General features: G+C 37.2%; 1 long non-coding RNA gene across 1 annotated transcript; it reads left to right on the forward strand.

The window, feature by feature from the left end:
- Positions 1-1,350: 1,350 nt before the first annotated feature.
- Positions 1,351-4,721, forward strand: LOC113702783 (uncharacterized). Its single transcript, XR_011819882.1, has 2 exons — positions 1,351-1,422; positions 4,675-4,721. It is a non-coding gene; the product is annotated as an uncharacterized lncRNA (long non-coding RNA).
- The last annotated feature ends 1,369 nt before the right edge of the window (positions 4,722-6,090 follow it).

Here is a 6,090-nt window from a genome sequence, read left to right on the forward strand (position 1 = left end):
TATTAGAAATATTATATATAACGAATAAACGGTTAAATTAGATGCATAATTGAATACCTATAAAATTGAGAATTTAGAAAATATCCTAGAATAGCGTAGAAATATTTTATGAATTAAATAAATATATGGCATGCATATCGTAATTTATATCATTTGCAAATATTACTAGACACGTAACATATACTATATAGCTCAATAAGTACATGTCTAATAAGTTTTTCTTAAAGCTAAATGTGTGAGAATCTATTAGATGAACGCAAGAAAATTTTCATGTGTTATTTAAAATTTAGTGCATATCCCACTTTATTTTCTTTTTGTTAGTGAATGATTATAGGTCTAAATTGTCCCTTTAATAAATAAGTGAGTCGATATATATCTTAGGAGGATTATATCATTTACACCATAAAACGGTAGTATTAGAATATGTTGTGGTATTAGGCAAAAAGAAAAGAAAAGAAAACGTGGAAGATATTTGCCTTCACACCTGTCCAAGCATTACTAATATCTAGTGGAGGAACTAATGGAAGAATAAAAGATAGTGCCTTCATTCTTAGTTGACCGAGAGGAAACAAGAAAGGAAAACAAACAGCGTTCCATTCACTTCCCCTGCTGCCTAAAACCGAGAAACAATAAGAAGGAAAAATAGAGAACCTCTCTTACCTTTTTCAAACATGAACACCGGCCAAGAGCCAAGAGAAACTCCAGCTCATTTAACCAAGGAATCGAGAGAGGGGTAGTTTGCTCATTGCATGACCAGCCACAAATTTTGACCAAATCAAAACAGCTTCCATTCTTTCTTGTTTCTATTCAGCTTGACCGAGAGCCATTTTCCCCTTTCTTCACTTCATGTTGGGGCCGAGAGAGAGAAGAGTTGAGAGACCTGTCTTTTTCATTTGTCCAACAAAGAAAGTAGAGAGCTTTGAGAGAAACTAGTGTGTTTTGTCTTCATTTCCAACCGAGAGAAAGAGATATTGCTCAACAAAATATCTTGCTCCTTGCCTCCATTTTTGACCATTCCAAGTAGCATGCAAATGTTGACCAAATTTATTCCCTTTTGTTTCTTTTCTTCAGTTCAACCGAATGAGAGAAAGAAAACAAAAACAAGACTGGTCCTCTGTTTTTTTTTTTACACCAACCAAGAGAGAAAAGGTGAGAGAAATGAGAGGGAGAGCTCCTTTCCCCTCCTTCTTACGGCCGAGAGAGAAGAGCTGAGAGAAACCCAAAAAAAACTCCAACCAGTCCTCTTTTCTTTTTCCTCAATCTTGAACATCAATCCAGAAACAAGAAAATTATAACTCATCCTAGCCAAGAATTGGGGAAGAAAGGCAGAAATTTCCGACTAAAAAAAAAAAAAAGAAAATCGTGGGGAAAGAATTTGAAGCTATAAGTTTCATTGCAGCTTCCATTCTTGCAAGATCAAAGGTAAACTTGCTAGCCAAACTTTCCATTTTTCTCAAGACACACTAAGATGATTGATGCATATTAGTTCTAGCCACGGAAATGGAAATTTTGTGGGAAAGTACTCTCATTAGAAGTTGATTTATATGCTGAAAATTTCCAGCTTTGACCGAGGGGGAAATGAGTTCAATTTACAGCCTCTTATTTTGACCTTTTGAGGAGTTTCCACTAGTAATTCATGCTATAAGTGTTGTATTTCTTGTTTAGTATGATATATAGCATGTTGTCTCTGATTTTGGTAGCAAATTGGTGGCTTACGTGTGAGAAAATTGGCAGCAACAAAGTTGAATAACTCCTGTGAAACCAATGGAGTGAAGCTGCAAGTTTGGTTCCTTTCTCCCAAGAAATCTTGCTGCAATTTATTTAAATGTACCGTATATATCTCCTATTTCTCTTTCTAGGACCTGCACATATTGTATTGTTTACCTTTAGGAGAAATAAAACTTGATTTGTGAAGAAACCTTGCTGGAAAATTTGTTAAGTTAATGAGCATGGACTGACTGATTGCATAAAGCTGGATATATCAATTGTACTTTGAATTTGGAGTGAAATTTTGCTAAGATTTCATGTTTTGTATCATGACAACTGTGTATGTAGAAGTTGGTATGTTTATATGGTTGAATCATAGTTGTATGTTCATTGATTTGGCTGAAAAATTGTCTAAGAAAGCTTGAACTTCGAGTGACAGTCACCTCTAGGCAGTTTTAGCAAAATGATCATAATTTAGTGTAGAAAAATTGAAATTGAGTACTGTCAATTGCGTTTGAAACTAGACTCATAGATCTTTCCAATGGTATAAAATTGGAGCTGTGGTTCATTTTATATATGCACCAGAAAATCAGCAAAGTTGACTGAAAAATTGGTCCTGAACAAGTAAAAATTGGGATGTTGTGGTAACTTGTGACTCAATTTGGATTAACTTATGAACCAAATCTCCTTGATGTATTTTCCAAAGATTGTTAGTATTTCAAGTCTAGTTTTAAATGAGCCAAGTTGTATAAGTTTTTGACATTTATAACTCAAGTTATGATTTTCCCAAAAAAATAATGCTTGCTGGAATTTCAGCCTTGATTGCTAAATTTTCAAGATGATTTTAAGCTCAATTTGCTCAAAATACGATATAAGACTTTAAACTACAAGTATGTGTTGGAAATGAACCAAAACCATGGACCTTAAGTGGTTTAAACTCCATTTATTTCACTGTTTTCATAGCTGGAATTCTACCCAAGGCTGACCGAAAGAGATAGTGATTTTGTTTAGCTTTACAATTGGCTTTGTGTGGTGAAATCATCTTGTTAATGTCTTAAACATATGATTAGACATTAATTTTGGTATGAGTAGTGAATTGAAGTAGAAAATGAAAGGTTGAGAGGTGAAAACTTCACTTTTACATGTTTCATGTCCCAAGCGATAAATTTCCAGTTTTAGTTGAGGAAAATGAGTGTTAATATGTTAATATCATGTTTAATATAAATGTTAGCCATGTCATGTGATTTTTCTAGTTTGTACATGTTCTATTAGTTTGCTTATGGAAATTTCAGCTTGTAGAGTTGAACTTTTGCTTGATGGCCAGCCTTGGTACGGAGACACGTGAGTTGAATAATTGTCTATTTTTGGTGGCTTTACGGTCTGAAACTAGTAGCTTGTATAGCCTATCAGTTGTGGTCTTGATTTGGAGGGTTTGGCCATGAAATTTCGTATTGAATTTGGAGAGGAAATATAGGATAAAACAGGGGTTATGCTGTCCAAATTTTGGGGCAGCTTACCACCTTGATTTTGGACTGATTTGGTGATGTACTTGCCTAATATGCTTAGTGAACCTTTAAGCTTTGCTTATGTATTGCATTTTGGTTGAAATGGAAGGGTTTCATTGGGATTTTGTTCCAAATTGCTGGCTAAAATTGTGCTTGTTTGTCGATGGAGAGTGCAGCCTATTACATTGTTGTTTTTCTAACCTTTTAGTAATTGGTTTTGGCCAAAACTTGTTCCAAACTTTGGAGGAGCCTTTTGTGCGTGAATTTGAGTAAAAACTATGAAGATTGGGAAGTGAAAACCTCATGATTGTACTTGTTTCATGGCTGCGAAAAAATTCTGATTTAGAGAGGCAGTTTTACACCTTGCTACCTTATAGCCTCAACGTCTTTAGTTTGAAAGTCTTTTGGACACAACCTCGCTAACTTGACTTGAGAAAACCTTGTTTCTTTCATTGGTTCGCCGCTGGAAAATTTTCCGCCATGAAGCGAATAAGGAACTTGTTGGTTATTCATGTTTCTTGAGTCCAAAATGCTCTCATACGCTTCAAAACCCTACTTGAGTTTTTGCCCTAGAATATACTTAAATTTTTCCTTGATTTGCATTCTAAATATGGCTGTGTATGTTGGGTTTTGGAAAAAAAAATTTAACTTGGAGAGTTATACGACTCATAGTCGAGTCTAAATTATGAATTATGTTCACTTGGTTATTCTTAGGGCTTGTCTGATCAAAGGGGCAATCCAGGAGGAAACTTTTGACGCTATTTTTGCTTGAACTAGTGAGTGTTCCAACTGCAAGTTCCATGCTACTTGTTGCGCAAATATGACCTGTATATGACTTGTTACTTGAATTGACTTGTTATTACATAGGTGAGTGTGTACTTTATCACACTCGACCTAACTTGACTGAATTCCTGTTTTACTACTATAAGTGAATTGTTTACAAGTGAACTGAGATTCATGCGCATGAGTTGAAAGTAATGGCCTGGATCCTAAACCCCATAGGCTAGTTAATCGAGTCGAGCCGGCAAGGGTCTGGTCGATTAGATAACGAACCTTGGGTCTACTGTTTTGTCGAATGGAGTGTTATCTCCTCGACTAATTGGTATACGCGAGTATTACCACCACTGTTTATGTTTAGAGTTCGGGCCCGGTAGGGGGTTGATTGGTGGATGGAGGTTGGAGTTAAGTGGTGATCTACTGGACTTGTTATGATTCCATGGTTGACGGAGTGTCAACAGATTCTGAACAAGTTGTCATGGAACCTGTTCCCGAGAACAGACTGTATCCTTTTATATGCATGTGTTATCGGATGTACATGGTTAAATGAGTTGTCTGGATGTTATGTTCTTTATGGAAAATGTGATCATGCTATCATGTGCATGCTAAAATGCCTAATTGCTTGTTGTTCTCTTGGAACCTCACTGAGTTTTTAGTTCATCCCTTCATTTGTCTTCCTTAACAGGGTACGGGGATGACAAGGACAAGAATAGTGCTAGTTGTAATAGGAAATCTTAATCTTGTATTTGGACGGCATTGTATTATGGTATTAGTTTACAAGTTTTTATCTTTTGGTCTGTATTTTGGTTTGTATATTCGGATAATTGGTAGTATGTAGATGTTATATTAAAGAGTTTTAGCGTTATTGATTTGCTATCCAAAGAATAAGGAATTCAAAAGTTGTAATCCTTATTTTAAATAATTGCAATCCTATTTATACTTAGAGAAGTGATTACTACTTGCATTTCATTTCGCTTAGTCGTATACATAAGTAGGGAGTTTTTGTGAAGTTGGATGGCTTGTAATATCTATTGGGGAGTTTCGTTCTTACTTTGAAGTTAATGTTATTTCTGAAATTAATGTTAGTAACTGAGTCCTGGCGAGAGTTAGGCAGGCGGTCCGCTAACCTCTGGGGTTCGCCCTTGAGGGAAGTGGGGTCGTCACAAAATGTGCCTTTGCTCAGGCACAAGTAGAATACTTGGGGCACATCATCTCAGAAGAAGGAGTGAAAGCTGACCCTAGGAAGATTGAGGGTATGGTGAAGTGGCCTAAACCAGAGAATGTAAAACAGTTGAGGGGATTCCTAGGCCTGACTAGATACTATAGAAGATTTGTCAGGGGGTATGGTAGTATAGCCAAGCCTTTGACTGCACTGTTGAAGAAGGACAGCTTCCAGTGGGGGGCAGAAGCTGAAGAAGCATTTTAGAGGCTCAAAGGGGCCATGTGTGATGCTCATGTTCTGGCCTTACCTGATTTCAACCAACCTTTTGTGATTGAGACTGATGCCTACTACAATGGAATAGGGGCAGTCCTCATGCAAAAAAGGAGACCCATAGCTTACATCAGTCAAGGGTTGGGACCAAAGAATATGGGGTTATCCATCTATGAAAAGGAGCTATTGGCTCTAGTCACAGCAGTCACCAAGTGGAGACACTACCTAGAGGGTCAGCACATCATCATTAACATTGATCATCAGAGTTTGAAGTACCTATTGGAACAAAGAATCACCACTCCCCTGCAGCAGAAATGGTTAACTAAACTCATGGGGCTGAGCTATGAGATTCACTATAGGAAGGGTAAAGAGAATGTAGTAACAGATGCCTTCTCCGCAGATGCCCTGTCTAGGAGAGGTGATCAAGGCTTGGAGTGCACTACAATAACTACCATAGTACCAAAATGGATCAAAGAGGTGATTAGCAGCTACCAAGGAGATGAATGGGCACAGAACAACATTAGAGAGGTATTGTTGAAACCAGACCAATCTTCCAACCTCAGTTACCAAAATGGTGTACTGAAGTTCAAAGGGAGGGTAGCTGTGGGGTCTGGGGGAGAGATAAGGAGGAGACTGATCAGCACTCTACATGACTCACAGTTGGGAGGG

The sequence above is a fragment of the Coffea arabica genome, chromosome 8e (assembly GCF_036785885.1).
Source record: "Coffea arabica cultivar ET-39 chromosome 8e, Coffea Arabica ET-39 HiFi, whole genome shotgun sequence".
NCBI classification, from domain to species: domain Eukaryota; kingdom Viridiplantae; phylum Streptophyta; class Magnoliopsida; order Gentianales; family Rubiaceae; genus Coffea; species Coffea arabica.